This window comes from Pristiophorus japonicus, chromosome 19 (assembly GCF_044704955.1).
Source record: "Pristiophorus japonicus isolate sPriJap1 chromosome 19, sPriJap1.hap1, whole genome shotgun sequence".
NCBI classification, from domain to species: Eukaryota; Metazoa; Chordata; class Chondrichthyes; family Pristiophoridae; genus Pristiophorus; species Pristiophorus japonicus.
In genome coordinates, this window is record NC_091995.1 from 78914397 (window position 1) to 78939714 (window position 25318).

The 25318-nt window shown below is 47.3% G+C and overlaps 3 non-coding genes across 3 annotated transcripts; all 3 read left to right on the plus strand.

The window, feature by feature from the left end:
* The first annotated feature begins 7548 nt into the window (after positions 1-7548).
* On the plus strand, positions 7549-7635 carry trnastop-uca (transfer RNA opal suppressor (anticodon UCA)). Its single transcript has one exon. It is a non-coding gene; the product is annotated as a tRNA-Sec (tRNA).
* A 2632-nt stretch (positions 7636-10267) lies between these two features.
* trnastop-uca (transfer RNA opal suppressor (anticodon UCA)) lies at positions 10268-10354 on the plus strand. Its single transcript has one exon. It is a non-coding gene; the product is annotated as a tRNA-Sec (tRNA).
* Positions 10355-20380: 10026 nt separating this feature from the next.
* trnastop-uca (transfer RNA opal suppressor (anticodon UCA)) lies at positions 20381-20467 on the plus strand. The gene has a single exon. It is a non-coding gene; the product is annotated as a tRNA-Sec (tRNA).
* Positions 20468-25318: the final 4851 nt, after the last annotated feature.

Genomic DNA, 25318 nt, shown 5'->3' on the forward strand with positions numbered 1-25318 from the left:
CAATGTGAGTGATGATTAATGGATCTGTAGGCAGTTATTTTAAATAGTTGGAGTATCTACTCGCCTAGATAACGTGAAGTCGTTTCTATTGGTGTGATAATCCACAACATGGGGGCATTGTCATGTATTCAACTGTCATTGTAACCCATGTATAAGCTGACCTAAGTTGTACACCTTGAGAAGACTGACTACAGGGGGCGAGCTTGTGGGAGATACTCCTAACCTGGACTTTCCCATCCAAAGAGGAAGCTCCACCCACTGCCTGTCTCTTGAGGCCTTGGTAATAAAGGTAACTGGTCACAGAGTAACCTTCTCTCAAGTATGAGCCTTGTGTGCATTTATACTGTATAGTAAGGACATATCATTGACGCCGAAAAACTGGGATTTAAACCACGCGAGCATGGTCACGAGCAGCATAGAAGAAAGGTACTGTGTTGATGATGATTAGGATGACTTTATTGAGAGACTACAGCAAAGTTTTGTCACTAAGGAATGGTTGGGACAGGATTCGGCCGACAAACGCAGGGCTCATCTCCTGACGGTTTGTGGATCCAGAACGTACGCCCTGATGAAGGACCTTTTAGCACCAGAAAAGCCGGCGGACAAGACGTTGGAAGAGCTCAGTAAGTTGATCGGGGAACACCTTAAACCGGCAAGCAGCATGCACATGGCGAGACACCGGTTTTACACGCACCGGCGGCGAGAAGGGCAAAACGTTCCAGACTTCATGGCAGACCTCCAGCGACTGGCGAGCCTATGTAAGTTCCCAGATGCATGCAGACCGGAGATGCTGCGAGTCCTTTTTATTGAGGGCATCGGGCACGCTCAGGTTTTCAGGAAACTGATTGAGACCAAAGACTTGACCTTGGAAGCGGCGGCTCTGATAGCCCAGACAATTATCTCAGGGGAGGAAGAGACCAGAATGATTTACGGCAAAAATCTCGGCTCAAATGCGACAAAACCAGAGAGTCAACATTGTTAACGCGACACACAGTTCTCTCGGCAGACAAGGGCAATCGGACATGTCCCAGCATGTAGTCGAACCCAAAGGGGGAATTCAACAGAGACAATGGCTAGCTGAACGGTGATTCAACCCATCGCAATGGACAATGCGGCCAGTAATGGGGCCATCAACACCTGTTAATGGTGCACTTAAGGACAGTTACAGAGACAGTCAAAAACAATCGACTGGTAATGGACCTTTTGCTTCCAACAATGGGGCCTCCAGCTCATCCTGGACGTGTGGAGGCAAACACCGAGCCAGGGCTTGCAGGTATCAGCAATATACCTGCAGAAACTGCAACGTCAGCAGTCACTTGGCACGTATGTGCATGAAGCCTGCAGCCAGGTTGATGTACGAGGAGGACAGGCCCAATGTAAACCCTACGAGGCCAAATGAACACTGGGGGAAATTGATGGAGCTGAAGTTCAGCGAGTTCATGTGGAGCACATATACAGTTTATATACTAGGACGCCACCGATAATGATGAAAGTGCTCCTCAATGGCATCCCAGTATTAATGGAGCTGGACACGGGGGCCAGCCAGTCCCTGATGAGTATCAAACAGTTGGGAAGGTTTTGTGTGTCCAAGGCCAGGAGGCCAAAATTATTGCCGATTGACGCACTGCTACGGATATGTACAAAGGAGATCATTCCGGTGCTAGGCAGCGCCACGGTAATCGTGACCCACAAAGATTCGGAGAACAGGTTGCCACTCTGGATTGTCCTGGGGGATGGTCCTGCACTACTGGGGAGGAGTTGGTTTTCTGTCATGAACTGGAAATGGGGCGATGTCAATGCAATTTCTTCTGTGGAGTGAGTATCATACTCACAGGTCCTGGACAAATTTGACTCATTATTTCAACCTGGCATCGGCACTTTCGTGGGGACCAAGGTAGTGATTCACATAAACCTGGACGCCAGGCTAGTACACCACAAAGCCAGAGCGGTGCCGTACGTGATGCGGGAAAAGATGGAATGTGAATTAGACCACCTGCTGAGGGAAGGCATCACCTTGCCAGTTGAATTCAATGACTGGGCGAGCCCGATCGTGCCGGTGCTCAAGGCGGATGGGTCGGTCAGGATATGTGGCGGTTACAAAGCCGCCATCAATCGAGTGTCACTCCAAGACCAGTACCCGCTGCTGAGAGCGGAGGACCTCTTTGCAACGCCATCCGGTGGCAAACCTTTTTCAAAATTGGACCTGACCTCAGCTTACATGACCCAGGAGCTGGCGAGTGAGTTGAAGAAGCTGACCACCATCACGACACACAAGGGGTTGTTTGAGTATAATTGATGTCCGTTCGGGATTCGTTCGGCTGCCGCGATCTTTCAGCGAAATATGGAAAGCCTCCTGAAGTCGATTCTAAGGATGGTGTTTTTTCAAGACGACAGCCTCATCACAGGTCGTGATACTGAAGAACACCTCCACAACCTGGAGGAGGTGCTACGCAGACTATACCGGGTAGGGCTGCGACTGAAAAAGACGAAGTGCGTCTTCTTAGCTCCAGAGATAGAATTCCTGGGGAGGAGGGTAGGAGCAGACAGGATCAGACCGACTGTGTCCAAAATGGAAGCGATCCAGAGAGCACCCAGACCCCGTAACACGACGGAGCCGTGTTTGTTCCTTGGGCTCATGAACTATTTTGGTAACTTTCTTCCCAAATTGAGCACGCTGTTAGAGCCGCTGCACGTGCTCCTATGCAAAGGTCGTGATTGGGTCTGGGGGGACAGCCAGGAAAGGGCTTTTGTTAGAGCACGCAATTGGTTAAGAGGTGACATGATAGGTCCAAGTCAGCATGGATTTGTGAAAGGGAAATCATGATTGACAAATCTTCTGGAATTTTTTGAGGATGTTTCCAGTAGAGTGGACAAGGGAGAACCAGTTGATGTGGTATATTTGGACTTTCAGAAGGCTTTCGACAAGGTCCCACACAAGAGATTAATGTGCAAAGTTAAAGCACATGGGATTGGGGGTAGGGTGCTGACATGGATTGACAACTAGTTGTCAGACAGGAAGCAAAGAGTAGGAGTAAATGGGGACTTTTCAGAATGGCAGGCAGCGACTAGTGGGGTACCGCAAGGTTCTGTGCTGGGGCCCCAGCTGTTTACACTGTACATTAATGATTTAGACGAGGGGATTAAATGTAGTATCTCCAAATTTGCGGATGACACTAAGTTGGGTGGCAGTGTGAGCTGCGAGGAGGATGCTATGAGGCTGCAGAGCGACTTGGATAGGTTAGGTGAGTGGGCAAATGCATGGCAGATGAAGTATAATGTGGATAAATGTGAGGTTATCCAGTTTGGTGGTAAAAACAGAGAGACAGACTATTATCTGAATGGTGACAGATTAGGAAAAGGGGAGGTGCAACGAGACCTGGGTGTCATGGTACATCAGTCATTGAAGGTTGGCATGCAGGTACAGCAGGCGGTTAAGAAAGCAAATGGCATGTTGGCTTTCATAGCGAGGGGATTTGAGTACAGGGGCAGGGAGGTGTTGCTACAGTTGTACAGGGCCTTGGTGAGGCCACACCTGGAGTATTTGTACAGTTTTGGTCTCCTAACCTGAGGAAGGACATTCTTGCTATTGAGGGAGTGCAGCGAAGGTTCACCAGACTGATTCTCGGAATGGCGGGACTGACCTATCATGAAAGACTGGATCAACTGGGCTTGTATTCACTGGAGTTCAGAAGAATGAGAGGGGACCTCATAGAAACGTTTAAAATTCTGACGGGGTTAGACAGGTTAGATGCAGGAAGAATGTTCCCAATGTTGGGGAAGTCCAAAACCAGGGGACACAGTCTAAGGATAAGGGGTAAGCCATTTAGGACCGAGATGAGGAGGAATTTCTTCACCCAGAGAGTGGTGAACCTGTGGAATTCTCTACCACAGAAAGTTGTTGAGGCCAATTCACTAAATATATTCAAAAAGGAGTTAGATGAAGTCCTTACTACTCGGGGGATCAAGGGGTATGGTGAGAAAGCAGGAATGGGGTACTGAAGTTGCATGTTCAGCCATGAACTCATTGAATGGCGGTGCAGGCTAGAAGGGACGAATGGCCTACTCCTGCACCTATTTTCTATGTTTCTATGTTATGCTCCAACAAACTGTTAACATTATATGACCCGTGTAAGAAACTAGTTTTAACGTGCAATGTGTCGTCCTATGGGGTCAGGTGTGTGTTGCAGCATGTGAATGCCAATGGTCAGTTACAGCCGGCAGCTTATGCCTCCAGAAGTGTGTCCCAGGCAGAAAGGGGCTACGAGATGGTAGAAAAGGAAGCGCTAGCATGTGTATATGCAGTAAAAAAAATGCACCAGCACCTGTTTGGCACGAAATTTGAGCTGGAGACAGATCACAAACTCTTAACATCCCTTTTGGCCGACAATAAGGCCATGAATGCAAATGCATCGGCCCGCTTACAGAGGTGGGCACTTACGTTAGCCGCCTATGACTACACAATTCGGCACAGACCGGGCACTGAAAACTGCCGATGCACTCAGCAGGCTCCCACTAGCCACCTCTGAGGGGGCAACTAAGCATGATGCTGAGATGGTCATGGCTGTTGAAGCTGTTGGAAGCGAAGGCTCACCTGTGACAGCCCGTCAGATTAAAGTCTGGACAAATAAAGACCCGCTGCTGTCTTTAGTTAAGAAATGTGTCCTGAATGGGGACTGGGCAGCCACGTATGGGACACGACCTGAGGAGTTTAAACCGTTTCATAGGCGCAAGGATGAACTCTCGATTCAGGCCGATTGCCTACTGTGGGGAAACCGAGTCGTCATGCCCCAGATGAGCAGAAAGGTGTTTATTAGAGAACTTCACAATGAGCACCCGGGCATTGTCATGAAGAAAGCAATTGCCAGGTCACACGTTTGGTGGCCAGGTATAGATGCAGACCTGGAACTTTGTGTGCTCAGTTGGGCAATGCAATCAGGAAAGCCCCCCTTAGCCATTGCTCCTGTCCCACCAAGCCATGGTCATGCATCCATGTGGACTACGCAGGTCCTTTCATGGGAAAAATGTTTTTGGTTGCAGTAGACGCCTACTCCAAATGGATTGAGTGTGTGACCTTCTCTCAAGTATGGGCCTCGTGTGCATTTATACTGCATAGTAAGAACATATAATGCATAATCTTAAAATTTGACCCAGGCCATTCAGGAGTGACATCAGTAAATGGTTTGTGGAAATCTGGAATTCACACCCCTCCACCTGCCAAATGGCTGTGAATGTTGGGCCAGTTGGAGTTTTGAAGACTGAGATCGATAGATTTAGGTAAAGTTACAAAGGGATATGGAGCAAAAAGTGAGTTAATGGAGTTGAGGTATAGATCAGCCATGATCGAATGGAATGGCGGTACAGGCTCGAGCTGATGGACCACTGCTGTCACTAATTGTGATTGCAGAAATAAGCCACAAAGGTTATAATATCTCTTTCTACTTCCTATTTCCACCTCCGTAACATCGCCCGTCTCTGCCCGAGCCTCAGCTCGTCTGCTGCTGAATCTCTCATCGTGCCTTTATTAACGCTGGACTTGACAACTCCAATGGACTCCTGGCTGGCCGCAAAAATTCTACAATATGTAAACTTCAGGTCATCTAAAACTCGGCAGCCCATGTCCTAATTCGCACCAAGTCCAGCTCACCCATCACCCCTGTGTTCGCTGACCTACATTGGCTCCTGGTTAAACAACGCATCGATTTGAAAATGTTCATGCTTGTTTACAATTCCCTCAATGGCCTCTCCCCTCATTATCTCTGTAGGCTCTCTCAGGGTCACAACCCCATGAGATATCTGCACTCCTCAAATTCTGCCTCTTAAGCATCCCTGATTATAATCGCTCAACCATTGGTGGCTGTGCATTCTGCTACCGATGCCCCAAGTTCTGGAACTCCCTGCCTAAACCTCTCCGCCTCTCTACCTCTCTTATCTTCTTTAAGACGCTCCATAAAAACTGCCTCCTTAACAAAGCTTTTGGTCATCTGCCATAATTTCTTTTTATGTGGCTTGGTGTCAAATTTAACTGTTTTGTCTTCTAAACCTACTGTGAAGTGCCGTGGGATGTTTACAACGTTAATGGCGTGATATGAATAAAAGATGCTGTTGTTGTTTCACATACAGTGTGAACATCTGCAGTTCAGTTACCAGTGTTCGCAGTGATCTGCAAGAGGTTTATGTGGGTAATGGGGGATGTGGGCAATCTGCCTGTGGTGTAGTCGGATCTCCCTGGTATCCCTGTCTGGCCTGTTCTATCATTCTGAAAGAGTGAGGACCACGGAATGTGACTGGCCTTTAAAGCCCATTATAAATTAACATCCTGCCCGCACTGTGTGCGACTGAGTCTGTCACCGATACAATCACTGAGGAGACGTTCAGCATTCAGTTGAAGGCTCTGCACGTTCTGGGATGGAATATCGCGCACTGCTCTTACCAAAGTTCTGAAACATGATTTGATGAAATGCTCCCTCTCACTCTAAGTCGGAGAGACATAATTTTTTCTGCAACAGCAGAATATGACATGGAAAGATACAACAGCACCTCCAATAACAAGTACGAGGGGCTCGTGGACTTCTTTGCCACGTAGATTGAGACCAGCTGTTCAGCTGTCCCTGCTGTATCCCCCCTTCCCTTGCCCACCAAGCAGTAATTCCTCTCAGGCTCTGCGCTAACCCTGAACCTGCTTCATTCTCGAGTTTCCCGTGTATCTTCCCTCAGGCTCTCTCGGAGTTCATTTTGTCCATGAAACCCACCCCCTGCTCCCCTGACCTCATTCCCGCTAAACTGCGGACCACCCAACTTCCCTTCCTGGACACCATGCTAGCTGACATTGTACCCTCTCCTCAGGTACTGTCCCCCTCCCTTTCAAAACCAGCAACATCATCACCTCCTCAAATAAACAACCCTCGGCCCTTCTGTCCTTGCAAGCTACTGCCCCATTTCTACTCATCCTCCAACATTCCTCTTGTCGCACACCCAGTGGAAAGTTCATCCAAGGTTCATGTTTCAAGGACTGCATTCAATGGCGTTCACCCGTGAGTAGGAGGTGAGATATCACAACTGCACCGCAGTCAGGTTCAGGGTAACCTATGATCCAACCTAGTAGACATAGAATGACACATAATTTTACAGCACAGAAAAAGGCCATTTGGCCCAATCGGTCTATAGAATCGTCGGCTTGGCGGCATGAGATCATGCGACAGTTTCGGTCCTAACCTCAGGGTCCAATTATCAGCAGATTGCAGGAAGCTCAGTCTGAGTGAGGATTTCTGTATCCCGGAGGATGCTGGGCTCTGCAAGGGCTGCGTCCTAAAACATTCAATGAAGAACGTTAATAATATGCAAACTAATCTGCATAATCAATCTTGTCAGGCTTTGATTAAAAATAATGGTGTTATTTTTGCCATGTTGTGAATGTATGGATAAGGTGTGATGTAAATCTGAATATAAAACTGGGAAGTAATTGAGCGACACTGATAATCTACTCACCCTGAATATAATTTGTTACATCTTTCTGTGTTTTATATCATCCTGGCCTCCTGTTAGTTTATTGTCTGGATGAGTCTCAGTGGTCTGGGATGCAGGCTTCAAACCTGTTGTTGTCCAATGACAGTGTGATTCAATCCGACCTTTCAGGTGGAGTGTGAGTGCTGGTTAATGGATCTGTATGCAGTTATTTTCAAATAGTTGGAGTATCCACTCACCAAGATAAAGTGAAGTAACATGGGGACATAATCTTAAAATTTGACCCAGGCTATTTAGGAATGACATCTGGAAGTGATTTATCAAACACAAGGGTTTGTGGAAATCTCAAATTCACACCCCTCCACCTGCCAAATGTCTGTGAATGTTGGGCCAATTGGAGCTTTGAAGACTGAGATCGATACTTTTAGGTAAATTTACAAAGGGATATGGAACAAAGGTGGGTTAATGGAGTTGAGGTACAGATCAGCCATGATCAAATGGGATGGTGGTACAGGCTCGAGGGGCTGAATGGCCCACTGCTGTTACTAATTGTGGCTGCAGAAATAAGTGACAAAGGTTGTAATATCTCTTTCACTTACAGTGCGAACATCTGTAGTTCAGTTACCAGTGTTTGCAATGATCTGCAAGAGGTTTATGTGGGTAATGGGGGATGTGGGCAATCTGCCTGTGGTGCAGTCGGATCTCCCTGGTATCCCTGTCTGGCCAGTTCTAAAATTCTGAAAGAGTGAGGACCACGGAATGTGACTGGCCTTTAAAGCCCATTATAAATTAACATCCTGTCCACACTGTGTGCGACTGAGTCGGTCACCGATACAATCACTGAGGAGATTTTTTAAATAGTTGGTGTATCCACTCGCCGAGAAGTGAAGTCATTTCTATTGGTGTAATAATCCATAACATGGGGGCATAATCTTAAAATTTCACGCAGGCTATTTAGGAGTGACATCAGGAAGTGATTTATCAAACACAATGTTTGTGAAAATCTGGAATTCACACCCTTTCACCTGACAAACATCTGTGAATGTTGGGCCAGTTGGAGCTTTGAAGACTGAGATCGATAGGTTTAGGCAAAGTTACAAAGGGATACGGAGTAAAGGTAGGTTAATGGAGTTGAGGTACATATCAGCCATGATCGAATGGAATGGTGGTACAGTCTCGAGGGGCTGAATGGCCCACTGCTGTTACTAATTATGGCTGCAGAAATTAGTCACAAAGGTTATAATATCTGTTTCACTTACAGTGTGAACATCTGCAGTTCAGTTACCAGTGTTCGCAATGATCTGCAAGAGTTTTATGTGGGTAATGGGGGATGTTGGCAATCTGCCTGTGATACAGGCGGATCTCCCTGGTATCCCTGTCTGGCCTGTTCTATCATTCTGAAAGAGTGAGGACCACGGAATGTGACTGGCCTTTAAAGCCCATTATAAATTAACATCCTGCCCGCACTGTGTGCGACTGAGTCTGTCACCGATACAATCACTGAGGAGACGTTCAGCGTTCAGTTGAAGGCTCTGCATGTTCTGGGATGGAATATCGTGCACTGCTCTGGCCAAAGTTCTGAAACATGATTTGATGAAAGGCTCCCCCTCACTCTAAGCCGGAGGGACTTAATTTTTTCTGCAACGGCAGAATATGACATGGAAAGATACAACAGCACCTCCAATAACAAGTACGAGAGACTCGTGAACTTCTTTGTCACTAAGATTGAGACCACCCGTTCAGCTGCCCCTGCTGTATCCCCCCTTCCCTTGCCCACCAAGCTGTAATTCCTCTCAGGCTCTGCGCTAACCCTGAACCTGCTTCATTCTCTAGCTTCCCGCGTATCTCCCCTCAGGCTCTCTCTGAGTTCATCTTCTCCATGGAACCCACCCCCCTGCTCCCCTGACCTCATTCCCGCTAAACTGCGGACCACCCAACTTCCCTTCCTGGACACCATGCTAGCTGACATTGTACCCTCTCCTCAGGTACTGTCCCCGTCCCTTTCAAAACCACCACCATCATCACCTCCTCAAATAACCAACCCTCGGCCCTTCTGTCCTTGCAAGCTACTGCTCCATCTCTCCCTTTCCTCCAACATTGCCCTTGATGCACACCCAGTGGAAAGTTTATCCAAGGTTCCTGTTTCAAGGACTGCATTCAATGACTTTCACCCGTGAGCAGTAGTTGACATATCACAACTGGCACCACAGTCAGTGTCTCACCCACACATCATGCAGAGGCGAGATATGAATGTCGCCATCGCAACCTGTTACAGGCATTTACACTTGGCACACAACATGGCCTCATGGTCCAACCAAAGGTTCAGGGGTAACCTATGACCCAACCGAGTAGACATAGAATGACACATCATGTTGCAGCACAGATAGACGCCATTCGGCCCAAAGGGTCTATAGAATCGTCTGTTTGGCGGCATGGGATCATGCGACAGTTTCGGTCCTAACCTCAGGGTGCAATTATCAGCAGATTGCAGGAAGCTCAGTCTGAGTGAGGATTTCTGTATCCCGGAGGATGCTGGGCTCTCCAAGGGCTGTGTCCTAAAGCAATCAATGAAAGGCCGAAGAAAGTTAATAATATGCAAACTAATCTGCATAGTCAATCGTGTCAGGCTTTGATTAAAAATAATGGTGTTATTTTTGCCATGTTGTAAATGTATGGATACGGTGTGATGTAAATCTGAATCTAAAACTGGGAAGTAATTGAGCGACACTGATAATTTACTCACCCTGAATATAAAGTGTTACATCTTTCTGTGTTTTATATAAGCCTGACCCGGTGGAGGTTTATTGTCTGGATGAATCTCAGTGGTCTGGGATGCAGGCTTCAAACCTGTCGCTGTCTAGCGACAGAGTGGTTCAATTCCACCTTTCAGACGCAGTGTGAGTGATGATTAATGGATCTGTAGGTAGTTGTTTTTAAATAGTTGGAGTATCCACTCGCCTCGATAAAGTGAAGTCATTTCTATTGGTGTAATAATCCATAACATGCGGGCATGATCTTAAAATTTCACCCAGGCAATATAGGAGTGACATCAGGAAGTGATTTATCAAACACAATGTTTGTGAAACACTGGAATTCACACCCCTTCACCTGCCAAACATCTGTGAATGTTGGGCCAGTTGGAGCTTTGAAGACTGAGATCGATAGATTTCGGTAAAGTGACAAAGGGATACGGAGTAAAGGTGGGTTAATGGAGTTGAGGTACAGATCAGCCATGATCGAATGGAATGGCGGTACAGTCTCGAGGGGCTGAATGGCCCACTGCTGTTATTAATTGTGGCTGCAGAAATAAGTCACAACAGTTATAATACCTGTTTCCATCTCCTATTTCCACCTCCGTAACATTGCCTGCCTCCGTCTCTGCCTCAGCTCTTCTGCTGCTGAAACCCTCATCCATGCCTTTGTTACCTCTAGACTTACAACTCCTGGCTGGCCTCCCACATTCTACAATATGTCAACTTGAGGTCATCCAAAAATTGGCTAGCCTGTGCCCTATTTCACACCAAGTCTCACTCACCCATCAGCCCTGTGCTCACTGACCTTCATTGACTCCTGGTTAAACAACACCTCGATTTCAAAATGTTCATCCTTGTTTATAAATCCCTCCATGCCCTCTCCTGTTGCTATCTCTGTCATCTCTCTCAAGCTCACAACCCCACGAGATGTCTGCGCTCCTCAAATTCTTCCCTCTTGAGCATCCTTGATTACAATCGCTCAACCATTGGTGGCCGTGCCTTCTGTTGCCGAGGCCCAAAATTCTGTAATTGCCTCCTCAAAACTCTACGCCTCTCTACCTCTCTTACCTTCTTCAAGACGCACTTTAAAATAAAAACTACCTCCTTAACCAAGTTTTTGGTCATCTGCCGTAATTTCTTCTGATGTAGCTTGGTATGAAATTCACCTGTTTTGTCTTCTAACCCTGCTGTGAAGTAACATGGAACGTTTTACTACGTTAACGGCGCTATTTAAATAAAAGATTTTTGGTTGCTTCACTTACAGTGTGAACATCTGCAGTTCAGTTACCAGTGTTCGCAATGATCTGCAAGAGGTTTATGTGGGTAATGGGGGATGTGGGCAGTCTGCGTGTGGTACAGTCAGATCTGCCTGGTATCCCTGTCTGGCCTGTTCTATCATTCTGAAAGAGTGAGGACCACGGAATGTGACTGGCCTTTAAAGCCCATTATAAATTAACATCCTGCCCGCACTGTGTGCGACTGAGTCGGTCACCGATACAATCACTGAGGAGAGGTTCAGCGTTCAGTTGAAGGCTCTGCACGTTCTGGGATGGAATATCGCGCATTGCTCTGGCCAAAGTTCTGAAACATGATTTGATGAAAGGCTCCCTCTCACTCTAAGCTGGAGGGACATAATTTTTTCTGCAACGGCAGAATATGACATGGAAAGATACAACAGCACCTCCAATAACAAGTACGAGGGGCTCGTGGACTTCTTTGTCACTGAGATTGAGACCACCCGTTCAGCTGCCCCTGCTGTATCCCCCCTTCCCTTGCCCACCAAGCAGTAATTCCTCTCAGGCTCTGTGCTAACCCTGAACCTTCTTCATTCTCTAGCTTCCCGCGTATCTTCCCTCAGGCTCTCTCTGAGTTCATCTTTTCCATGCAGCCCACATTCTGCTCCCCTGACCTCATTCCCACGAAACTGCGGACCACCCAACTTCCCTTCCTGGACACCATGCTAGCTGACATTGTACCCTCTCCTCAGGTACTGCCCCCCTCCCTTTCAAAACCAACACCGTCATCACCTCTTCAAATAACCAACCCTCGGCCCTTCTGTCCTTGCAAGCTACTGCTCCATCTCCCCCTTCCTCCAATATTCCTTTTGATGCACACCCAGTGGAAAGTTTATCAAAGATTCATGTTTTAAGGACTACATTCAATGACATTCGCCCGTGAGCAGTAGGTGAGATTTCACAACTGCAACACAGTCAGTGTTTCACCCACATATCAGACAGAGGCGCAATAGCTCGGAAGGACATTAGCTTGGATGATATGGAATCTGTATGGTTTGAGCTGCGGAATACCAAAGAATACCATAGGAGTTGTGTACAGCCCACCAAACAGTCGTGGTGAGGTTGCAGACAGTATCAAACAAGAAATTAGGGATGCGTGCAATAAAGGTACAGCAGTTATCATGGGTGACTTTAATCTACATATAGATTGGGCTAACCAAACTGTTAGCAATACAGTGGAGGAGGATTTCCTGGCGTCAACAAGGGATGGTTTTCGAGACCAATATGTTGAGGAACCAACTAGAGGGCTCGCCATCCTAGATTGAGTGATGTGCAATGGGAAAGGACTAATCAGCAATCTTGTTGTGCGAGGCCGCTTGGGGAAGAGTGACCATAATATGGTAGAATTCTTTATTAAGATGAAGAGTGACAAAGTTAATTCAGAGACTAGGGTCCTGAACTTAAGGAAAGATAACTTCAATGGTATGAGACGGGAATTGGCTAGAATAGACTGGCGAATAATACTTAAAGGGTTGACAGTGGATAGGCAATGGCAGACATTTAAAGATCACATGGATGAACTTCAACAATTGTACATCCCTGTCTAGAGTAAAAATAAAACGGGGAAGGTGGCTCAACCGTGGCTAACATGGGAAATTAAGGATAGTGTTAAATCCAAGGAAGAGGCATTTAAATTGGCCAGAAAAAGCAGCAAACCTGAGGACTGGGAGAAATTTAGAATTCAGTGGAGGAGGACAAAGGGTTTAATTAGGAGGGGGAAATAGAGTATGAGAGGAAGGTTGCAGGGATCATAAATATGACTGCATAAGCTTCTATAGATAGGTGAAGAGAAAAAGATGAGTGAAGACAAACGTAGATCCCTTGCAGTCAGAATCAGGTGAATTTATAATGGGGAACAAAGAAATGGCAGACCAATTGAACAAATACTTTGGTTCTGTCTTCATGAAGGAAGGCACAAATAACCTTCCGGAAATACTAGCGGACTGAGGGTCTAGTGAGACAGAGGAACTGAAGGAAATCCTTATGAGGCAGGAAATTGTGTTAGGGAAATTGATGGGATTGAAGGTCGATAAATCTGCGGGTTCTGATAGTCTGCATTCCAGAGTACTTAAGGAAGTGGCCCCGGAAATAGTGGATGCATTGGTGATCATTTTCCAGCATTCTATAGATTCTGGATCAGTTCCTATGGACTGGAGGGTAGCTAATGTAAAACCACTTTTTAAAAAAGCAAGGAGAGAAAAATCGGGTAATTATAGACCAGTTAGCCTGACATCAGTAGTGGGGAAAATGTTGGAATCAATTAGTAAAGATAAAATAGCAGCGCATTTGGAAAGCAGTTACAGGATCAGTCCAAGTCAGCATGGATTTATGAAAGGGAAATCATGCTTGACAAATCTTCTGGAATTTTATTGAGGATGTAACTAATCGAGTGGACAAGGGCGAACCAGTGGATGTGGTGTATTTGGACTTTCAAAAGGCTTTTAACAAGGTCCCACACAAGAGATTAGTGTGCAAAATTAAAGCCCATGGTATTGGGGGTAATGTACTGACATGGATAGAGAACTTGTTGGCAGACAGGAAGCAGAGAGTTGGGAAAAACGGGTCCTTTTCAGAATGGCAGGCAGTGACTAGTGGGGTGCCGCAGGGCTCAGTGCTGGGATCCCAGCTATTTTCAATAAATATTAATGATTTAGATGAAGGAATTGAGTGTAATATCTCCAAGTTTGCAGATGACACTAATTTAGGTGGTGGTGTGAGCTGTGAGGAGGACGCTAAAAGGCTGCAAAGTGACTTGGATAGGTTAGGTGAGTGGGCAAATGCATGGCAGATGCAGTATAATGTGGATAAATGTGAGATTATCCACTTTGGTGGCAAGAACACGAAGGCAGAATATTATCTGAATGGCGTCAGATTTGGAAAAGGCGAGGTGGAACGAGACATGTGTGTCATGGTACATTAGTCATTGAAACTTGGCATACAGGTACAGTAGGCGGTGAAGCAGGCAAATGGTATGTTGGCTATCACAGCTAGGGGAGTTTAGTATAATAGCAGGGAGGTCTTACTGCAGTTGTACAGGGCCTTGGTGAGGCCTCAACTGGAATATTGTGTTCAGTTTTGGTCTCCTAATCTGAGGAAGGACGTTCTAGCTATTGAGGGGAGTGCAGCGAAGGTTCTCCAGACTAATTCCCAGGATTGCAGGACTGACATATGAGGAGAGACTTGAGCGACTGGGCCTGTATTCACTGGAGTTTAGAAGGATGAAAGGGGATCTCTTAGAAACATATAAAATTTCTATGGGACTGGACTCGTTAAATGCAAGACGAATGATACCGAAGTTGGGGAAGTCCAGAACCAGGGAACACAGTCTAAGGATAAGGGGTAAGCCATTTAGGACTGAGCTGAGGAGAAACTTTTTCACTCAGAGAGTTGTTAACCTGTGGAATTTTCTACCGCAGTGAGTTGTTGATGCCAGTTCATTGGATATATTCAAGAGTGAATTAGATATGGCTCTTACGGCTAAAGGGATCAAGGGGTATGGAGAGAAAGCATGAAAGGGATACTGAGGTGAATGATCAGCCTGATCTTATTGAATGGTGGTGCAGGTTCGATGGGCCGAATGGCCCAATCATGCACCTATTTTCCATGTTTCTGTAGTGTCCTTACACCTTACTATAGAATCACATCAGGCATATACTGCAGACAAGGTCACTACGTGGCCTGATCCTTTATTCCCAGGACCAAGAAGTGCTGACCCTGCGAGGGACCTCCCTTTATATACCTGGATGACCAGGTGAGGAGTGCCTCCCACAAGTTCACCCCCGATGGTCAAGGTGTGCATTTCTCAGGTGTATACAGTGTACAGTGTTGTGACATAAAGGTTACAGTTATGTGAAGGTTACAAACATGACATCACCTCCCCCAACGTCTTTAGGTCAAAGATTGAGTCTTTCAGTCGGTCGATGCTCTCTCATGGAGCGCCGCATTTTGGGCCCTGTTGCTTAAGCCTTGGCATGTGTCTCTTTTTCCTGAGGTGATTCCGGCCTGTCCGGGCTGGCCGCAGGGACTGTGCATGCTGGTGAATGTCCTTGTTGCTCGTTCACTGGCAGTGGTGTGGGTAACATCTCATGATCTTCCTCAGGTTCCTCAGTGTCCATGCTAAACCTTTTCTTTACTTGGTCCAGATGTTTGCGGCATATGTGCCCATTGTTCCCCTCTTTGCCAATTACAGTACCCTCAAGCCACTTGGTTCCCAAAGCATGATTGAGAACGACTACAGGGTCATCGATTTCTATGCATCTCCCCACTGAGTTGCAATCATGGCACTCGATTTGTGACTGGCGCTTGCCCTCAAAAATGTCTGACAGGGCTGGATGAATGAAGGACAGCCACATTTTAAGCATGCATTTCATGAATAGTTCCACGGGCGGGAATCCCGTGAGCGAATGCGGACGGGACCTACAGGCCAGCAGGAGGCACGACAGGTGGTACTGAAGGGAGGGTCCTTGAATCCGGAGGATGCCCTGTTTTATGATTTGAACCGCAACTTCCGCCTGGCGATTGGAAGCCAGCTTGAACGGTGCTGTCCTGACATATTTGATACCATTACCCGACAAAAACTCCTGGAATTCATAGCTTGTCAAATTCGGGCCATTGTCGCTAACCAGGATGTCCGGCAATCCGTGAGTCGCAAAGACCGTACGCAGACTCTCCACAGTGGTGAATGTTGTGCACAAATTCAATATGATGCACTCGATCCATTTCGAGTTTGCATCGACAACAATCAGGAACATTTTTCCCATGAACGGCCCGCGTAGTCTACGTGAATACATGACCATGGCCTGGTGGGCCAGGGCCACGGGCTGAGTGGGGCCTCTCTGGGGGCATTTCCCAGCTGAGCACACGTCGTGCACCTGTGAACCCAGTGTTCCAGGTCTGAGTCAATTCCTGGCCACCATACATGTGACCGGGCAATGGCCTTCATGAGCACGATGCCTGGGTGCTCGCTGTGGAGTTCCCTGATGAATGCTTCCCTTCCTTTCTGGGGCATAACTACCCGGCTGCCCCATAGCAGGTAGTCGGCTTGGATGGAGAGCTCGTCTATCCGTCTGTGAAACGGTCTGACCTCCTCGGGGCACGCTCCGTGTGCAGGCGCCCAATCCCCAGTCAGGACACATTTCTTAATCAAGGATAGGAGGGGATCTCTGTTGGTCCAGATTTTGATCTGGCGGGCTGTGATGGTTGAGCCTGCGGTGTCGAAAGCATCAACGGCCATGACCATCTCCGCGCTTTGCTCCGACATCCCCTCAGTGGTTGCCAGTGGGAGCCTGCTGAGCGCGTCAGTGCAATATTCGGTGCCTGGCCGGTGCCAGCGTGAGGGCCCACCGCAGTATGCGAGCTGACGCATTGGGTTTGACAGCCTTGCTGTCAGACAACAGGGATATTAACGGCTTGTGGCCCGTTTCTAACTCGAACCTTCTGCCGAAAAGGTACTGGTGCATCTTTTTCACACCATAGACACATGCGAGTGCTTCCTTTTCAACCATCCCGCATCCCCGTTCTGCCTGGGAGAACGACCTGGAGGCATAAGCCACAGATTGGAGTTGGCCCTCATCATTACTCTGCTGTAACGCGCACCCAACCCCATAGTTTGATGCATCACACGTTAAAACCAGTTTTTTACAGGGGTTGTACAAGGTCAACAGCTTGTTGGAACAAAGCAGGTTCCGCGCCCGATGAAATCCTGTTCTTGACCGTCCCCCCAAAATCATTCACAACCCTTACGCAGGAGCATGTGTAGCAGCTCCAACAATGTGCTTCAGTTCAGCAGAAAGTTCCCGAAGTAGTTCAAGAGTCCCAGGAATGACCGCAACTCCGATGTGTTGCCAGGCCTGGCCTCCGTTTTGGATTCGGTCGGCCGGATCCCGTCTGCGGCAACCCTCCTGCCCAAAAACTAGACCGCTTGGGCCAAAAACACACACTTGGACTTCTTTAGTCGCAAGCCTACCCGGTCCAGTTGGCGAAGCACCTGCTCCAGGTTGTGGAGGTGTTCCTCGGTGTCTCGACCTGTGATTAGGGTGTCATCTTGGAGTACAATTGTTCTAGGAATGGATTTGAGCAAGCTTTCTATGTTCCTCTGGAAGATAGCGGCCGCTGAATGAATGCCAAATGGACACCTGTTGTAAACAAATAGCCCCTTGTGCGTAGTGATGGTGGTCAGAAGCTTGGATTCTTCAGCCAGTTCCTGAGTCATGTCGGCTGAAGTGAGGTCCAACTTAGTGAACAGCTTGCCACCTGCCAGTATGGCAAAAAGATCCTCCGCTCTCGGAAGCGGGTATTGGTCCTGTAGTGACACTCGGTTGATGGTGGCCTTGTCGTCACCACAATTCCTGACCGAGCCATCCGCTTTCAGGACAGGAACGATGGGGCTTGCCCAGTCACTGAATTCAACAGGCGAAATTATGCCCTCTCTTAGCAGCCTGTCCAACTCACTCTCAATTCTCTCACACATCACATACGGCACGGCTCTGGCTTTGTGGTGCACTGGTCTGGCGTTCGGGGTGATGCGTATCACTACTTTGGTGTCCTTAAAAGTCCCGACACCTGGTTGAAAAAGTGACTCGAATTTCTGTAGGACCTGTGAGCATGAACTTCGCTCCACAGATGAAATGGCATGCATATCCCCCCATTTCCAGTTCATCTCGGCTAACCAGCTCCTCCCCAAGAGCGCAGGACCATTCCCCGGGACAATCCAGAGTGGCAGCCGGTTCTCCGATCACCAAGTTTGCACTGCCTAGCACTGGGATGATCTCTCTGGTGTACGTCCGTAACTGCGTGTCAATGCGTTCCAGTTTGGGCCTGTTAGCTTTGAGTGGCCATAGTTTTTCAAATTGTTGGGCACTGAAAAGTGACTGGCTGGCTCCTGTGTCCAGCTCCATGTGTACCGGGATGTCATTTAATAGGACTTTCATCATCATAGGTGGCGTTTTGGTATACGTGCTGTGGATGTCTGCGACATGAACCCGCTGGACTTCAGCGTCCATAGCTTTGCACCAAGCATCAACCTGCCTTGGAGATCCCTTGTCTGGTTCCTCTGCCTCATAAACTTGCCTTGCTACTGGCTTTCTGCACATTCTGGCCAAATGTCCATTGAAGTTACAGTTTCAACAGATAAATTGTTGAAACCTACAGGTTTTCGCAGCATGTCTGCCACCGCACCTCCAGCATGAGCTGAGATTGTTGTGAACAAAGGAACTGTTCCCAGGTATTCCTCTCTGATTATTTCTTTGATTACTCCTGAGCACTCTGTTGGTGAGTGTCAATGGTCCCATCCCGGGACGCATTGTCCCTTGTGATGACGTGAATTGCCGATCCCCCTGCCATTGTCTCTTTTGCTGGCCCACCCTAGAGTCTGCTGCTACCTGGTCAGTGTCGAATTGCCCTTGCCTGCCTGTGGGGTTCTGAATCACGTTTACAATGTTAACTCCCTGTTCCATCGCCATGTTGGAACCAGGGCTGTGCACGTAAATTATCTTGGTCTCCTCTTCCTCTGCCATGTAGGTCCGAGCTATCAACATTGTCCTATCCAAAGTCAAGTCCTTGGTCTCGATAAGCTTGCTATCCCGGCATGACCAATGCCCTCAATGAAGAAATCCCTAACATCTCCCCGCTGCAGGCTTCTGTGAACTTACAGAGTCTGGCCAAAGGCCGAAGGTCCGCAACAAAGTCCGATATGCTTTGTCCATCCCGACGTCGGTGTGTATAGAACCGGTGCCGGGCCATGTGTATACTGCTCGCTGGTTTGAGGTGCTCACCGATCAGTGTGCTGAGCTCTTCAAAGGACTTGCCCGCCGGCTTCTCGGGTGCGAGCAGATCTTTCATCAGCGCATACATCTTGGATCCACAGCTGGCCAGTAGATGCGCCCTCTGCTTGTCAGTCGCTTCCTCTCCCAGCCAGTCCTTCGTGACAAAGCTCTGCTGGAGCCTCTCAACAAAATCGTCCCAGTCCTCACCAACACAGTACAGTTCCTCTGTGCTACCGGTGGCCATCTTCATGAGTCGTTGATTCCTGTTTCTCGTCGCGAAATGTAGTGTCCTCACACCTTACTATAGAATCACACGAGGCAAGTATTGCAGACAAGGTCACTACATGACCTGAACCTTTATTCCCAGGACCAAGAAGTGCTGACCCAGCGTGGGACCTCCCTTTATATACCTGGATGACCAGGTGAGGAGTGTCTCCTACAAGTTCACCCCCTGTGGTCAAGGTGTGCATTTCTCAGGTGTATACAGTGTACAGTGTTGTTACATAAAGGTTACAGTTATGTGAAGGTTACAAACATGACAGTTTCTATGAATCTCGCCATCGCAACCTGTTACAGGCATTTACACTTGGCACAGAACATGGCCTCATGGTCCAACCAAAGGTTCGGTGGAAACCTATGACCCAACCGAGTCGACATAGAATGACACATCATTTAACAGCACAGAAGCAGTCCATTCGGCCCAATCGGTCTATAGAATCGTCAGCCTGGCGGTATGGGATCATGCGACAGTTTCGGTCCTAACCTCAGGGTCCAATTATCAGCAGATTGCAGGAAGCTCAGTCTGAGTGGGGATTTCTGTATCTCGGAGGATGCTGGGCTCTCCAAGGGCTGCGTCCTCAATCAATCAATGAAAGGCCGAAGAACGTTAATAATATGCAACCTAATATGCATAGTCAATCCTGGCAGACTTTGATAAAAAATAGATGGTGTTATTTTTGCTATGTTCTCAATGTATGAATACGGTGTGATGTAAATCTGAATCTAAAACTGGGAAGTAGTTGAGCGACACTGATAATCTACTCACCCTGAATCTAATGTGTTACATCTTTCTGTGTTTTATATAAGCCTGCCCCGGTGTTAGTTTATTGTCTGGATGATTCTCAGTGATCTGCGATGCAGGCTTCAAACCTGTAGCTGTCTAGTGACAGAGTGGTTCAATTCCACCTTTCAGGTGGAGTGTGTGTGATGATTAATGGATCTGTAGGTAGTTATTTTGAAATAGTTGGAGTGTGTGTGTTGATTAATGGGTCTGTAGATCGTTATTTTAAAATAGTTCGAGTATCCACTCACCTCGATAAAGTGAAGTAACGTGGGGGCACAATCTTAAAATTTGTCCCGCGCTATTTAGGAATGACATCTGGAAGTGATTTATCAAACGCGATGGTTTGTGGATATCTGGAATTCACACCCCTCCATCTGCCAAACGGCTGTGAATGTTGGGCCAGTTGGAGCTTTAAAGACTGAGATCGATAGATTTTGGTGAAGCTCCAAAGGGATATGGAGCAGAAAGTGAGTTAATGGAGTTGAGGTACAGATCAGCCATGATTGAATGGAATCACGGTACAGGCTCGAGGGGCTGAATGGCCCACTGCTGTTACTAATTGTGACTGCAGAAATAAGTCACAAAGGTTATAATATCTGTTTCACTGACAGTGTGAACATCTGCAGTTCAGTTACCAGTGTTCGCAATGATCTGCAAGAGGTTTATGTGGGTAATGAGGGATGTGGGCAGTCTGCGTGTGGTACAGTCGAATCTCCCTGGTATCCCTGTCTGGCCTGTTCTATCATTCTGAAAGAGTGAGGACCACGGAATGTGACTGGCCTTTAAAGCCCATTATAAATTAACATCCTGCCCGCACTGTGTGCGACTGAGTCGGTCACCGATACAATCACTGAGGAGACGTTCATCGTTCAGTTGAAGGCTCTGCACGTTCTGGGATGGAATATCGCGCACTGCTCTTGCCAAAGTTCTGAAACATTATTTGATGAAAGGCTCCCTCTCACTCTAAGCCGGAGGGACTTCATTTTTTCTGCAACGGCAGAATATGACATGGAAAGATACAACATCACCTCCAATAACAAGTACGAGGGGCTCGTGGATTTCTTTGTCACTAAGATTGAGACCATCCATTCAGCTGCCCCTGCTGTATCCCCCCTTCCCTTGCCCACCAAGCAGTAATTCCTCTCAGGCTCTGCGCTAACCCTGAACCTGCTTCATTCTCTGGCTTCTCGTGTATCTCCCCTCAGGCTCTGTCTGAGTTCATCTTCTCCGTGGAACCCACCCCCTGCTCCCCTGACCTCATTTTGGCTGAACTGTGGACCACCCAATTTCTCTTCCTGGACACCATGCTAGCTGACATTGTACCCTCTCCTCAGGTACTGTCCCCCTCCCTTTCAAAACCACCAACATCATCACCTCCTCAAATAATCAACCCTCGGCCCTTCTGTCCTTGCAAGCTACTGCCCCATCTCCACCCTTCCTCCAACATTCCTCTTGATGCACTCCCAATGGAAAGTTTATCGAACTTTCATGTTTCAAGGACTGCATTCAATGACGTTCACCCGTGAGCAGCAGGTGAGTTATCACAACTACCACACAGTCAGTGTCTCACCCACACATCAGACAGAGGCGAGATGTTAAGATCTCCATCGCAACCTGTTACAGGCATTTACACTTGATACACAATATGGCCTCATAGTCCAACGAAAGGTTCAGGGATGACCTATGACCGAACCTAGTAGACGTAGAATGACACATCATTTTACAGCACAGAAACAGGCCATTCGGCCCAATCAGCCTGAGTTTGCTGACGATACAATGATGGGAGGAAGGGTAATGGGAACCAATGCAGGGAGATAGAGGGAAACAAAAAGGACCAAAAACAAAAGACAGAAAGGAGATGAGGAAAAGTGGAGGGCAGAGAAACCCAAGGCAAAGAACAAAAAGGGCCATTGTACAGCAAAATTCTAAAAGGACAGAGGGGGTTAAAAAAACAAGCCTAAAGGCTTTGTGTCTTAATGCAAGGAGTATCCGCAATAAGGTGGATGAATTAACTGTGCAAATAGATGTTAACAAATATGATGTGATTGGGATTACGGAGACGTGGCTCCAGGATGAGCAGGGCTGGGAACTCAACATCCAGGGGTATTCAACATTCAGGAAGGATAGAATAAAAGGAAAAGGAGGTGGGGTAGCATTGCTGGTTAAGGAGGAGATTAAGGCAATAGTTAGGAAGGACATTAGCTTGGATGATGTGGAATCTATATGGGTAGAGCTGCAGAACACCAAAGGGCAAAAAACGTTAGTGGGAGTTGTGTACAGACCTCCAAACAGTAGTAGTGATGTTGGGGAGGGCATCAAACAGGAAATTAGGGGTGCGTGCAATAAAGGTGCAGCAGTTATAATGGGTGACTTTAATATGCACATAGATTGGGCTAACCAAACTGGAAGCAATACGGTGGAGGAGGATTTTCTGGAGTGCATAAGGGATGGTTTTTTAGACCAATATGTCGAGGAACCAACTAGGGGGGAGGCCATCTTAGACTGGGTGTTATGTAATGAGAAAGGATTAATTAGCAATCTCGTTGTGCGAGGCCCCTTGGGGAAGAGTGACCATAATATGGTGGAATTCTGCATTAGGATGGAGAATGAAACAGTTAATTCAGAGACCATGGTCCAGAACTTAAAGAAGGCTAACTTTGAAGGTATGAGGCGTGAATTGGCTGAGATGGATTGGCGAATGATACTTAAGGGGTTGACAGTGGATGGGCAATGGCAGACATTTAGAGACCGTATGGATGAATTACAACAATTGTACATTCCTGTCTGGCACAGAAATAAAAAAGGGAAGGTGGCTCAACCGTGGCTATCAAGGGAAATCAGGGATAGTATTAAAGCCAAGGAAGTGGCATACAAATTGGCCAGAAATAGCAGCGAACCTGGGGACTGGGAGAAATTTAGAACTCAGCAGAGGAGGACAAAGGGTTTGATTAGGGCAGGGAAAATGGAGTATGAGAAGAAGCTTGCAGGGAACATTAAGACGGATTGCAAAAGTTTCTATAGATATGTAAAGAGAAAAAGGTTAGTAAAGACAAATGTAGGTCCCCTGCAGTCAGAATCAGGGGAAGTCATAACTGGGAACAAAGAAATGGCGGACCAATTGAACAAGTACTTTGGTTCGGTATTCACGAAGGAGGACACGAACAACCTTCCGGTTATAAAAGGGGTCGGGGGGTCTAGTAAGGAGGAGGAACTGAGGGAAATCCTTATTAGCCGGGAAATTGTGTTGGGGAAATTGATGGGATTGAAGGCCGATAAATCCCCAGGGCCTGATGGACTGCATCCCAGAGTACTTAAGGAGGTGGCCTTGGAAATAGTGGATGCGTTGACAGTCATTTTCCAACATTCCATTGACTCTGGATCAGTTCCTATGGAGTGGAGGGTAGCCAATGTAACCCCACTTTTTAAAAAAGGAGGGAGAGAGAAAACAGGGAATTATAGACCGGTCAGCCTGACATCGGTAGTGGGTAAAATGATGGAATCAATTATTAAGGATGTCATAGCAGTGCATTTGGAAAGAGGTGACATGATAGGTCCAAGTCAGCATGGATTTGTGAAAGGGAAATCATGCTTGACAAATCTTCTGGAATTTTTTGAGGATGTTTCCAGTAGAGTGGATAAGGGAGAACCAGTTGATGTGGTATATTTGGACTTTCAGAAGGCGTTCGACAAGGTCCCACACAAGAGATTGATGTGCAAAGTTAGAGCACATGGGATTGGGGGTAGTGTACTGACATGGATTGAGAACTGGTTGTCAGACAGGAAGCAAAGAGTAGGAGTAAATGGGTACTTTTCAGAATGGCAGGCAGTGACTAGTGGGGTACCGCAAGGTTCTGTGCTGGGGCCCCAGCTGTTTACACTGTACATTAATGATTTAGACGAGGGGATTAAATGTAGTATCTCCAAATTTGCGGATGACACTAAGTTGGGTGGCAGTGTGAGCTGCGAGGAGGATGCTGTGAGGCTGCAGAGCGACTTGGATAGGTTAGGTGAGTGGGCAAATGCATGGCAGATGAAGTATAATGTGGATAAATGTGAGGTTATCCACTTTGGTGGTAAAAACAGAGAGACAGACTATTATCTGAATGGTGACAGATTAGGAAAAGGGGAGGTGCAAAGAGACCTGGGTGTCATGGTACATCAGTCATTGAAGGTTGGCATGCAGGTGCAGCAGGCGGTTAAGAAAGCAAATGGCATGTTGGCCTTCATAGCAAGGGGATTTGAGTACAGGGGCAGGGAGGTGTTACTACAATTGTACAGGGCCTTGGTGAGGCCACACCTGGAGTATTGTGCACAGTTTTGGTCTCCTAACCTGAGGAAGGACATTCTTGCTATTGAGGGAGTGCAGCGAAGGTTCACCAGACTGATTCCCGGGATGGCGGGACTGACCTATCAAGAAAGACTGGATCAACTGGGCTTGTATTCACTGGAGTTCAGAAGAATGAGAGGGGACCTCATAGAAACATATAAAACTCTGACGGGGTTAGACAGGTTAGATGCAGGAAGAATGTTCCCAATGTTGGGGAAGTCCAGAACCAGGGGTCACAGTCTAAGGATAAGGGGTAAGCCATTTAGGACCGAGATGCGGAGGAACTTCTTCACCCAGAGAGTGGTGAACCTGTGGAATTCTCTACCACAGAAAGTTGTTGAGGCCAATTCACTAAATATATTCAAAAAGGAGTTAGATGAGGTCCTTACTGCTAGGGGGATCAAGGGGTATGGCGAGAAAGCAGGAATGGGGTACTGAAGTTGAATGTTCAGCCATGAACTCATTGAATGGCGGTGCAGGCTAGAAGGGCCGAATGGCCTACTCCTGCACCTATTTTCTATGTTTCTATGTTTCTATGTTTCTAATGTGTGAGGAGGACATAAAGGGGCTGCAGGAGGAGATAGACAGTGAATGGGCAAGAATTTGGCAGATGGAGTATAATGTTGGAAAGTGTGAGGTTATGCACTTTGGCAGAA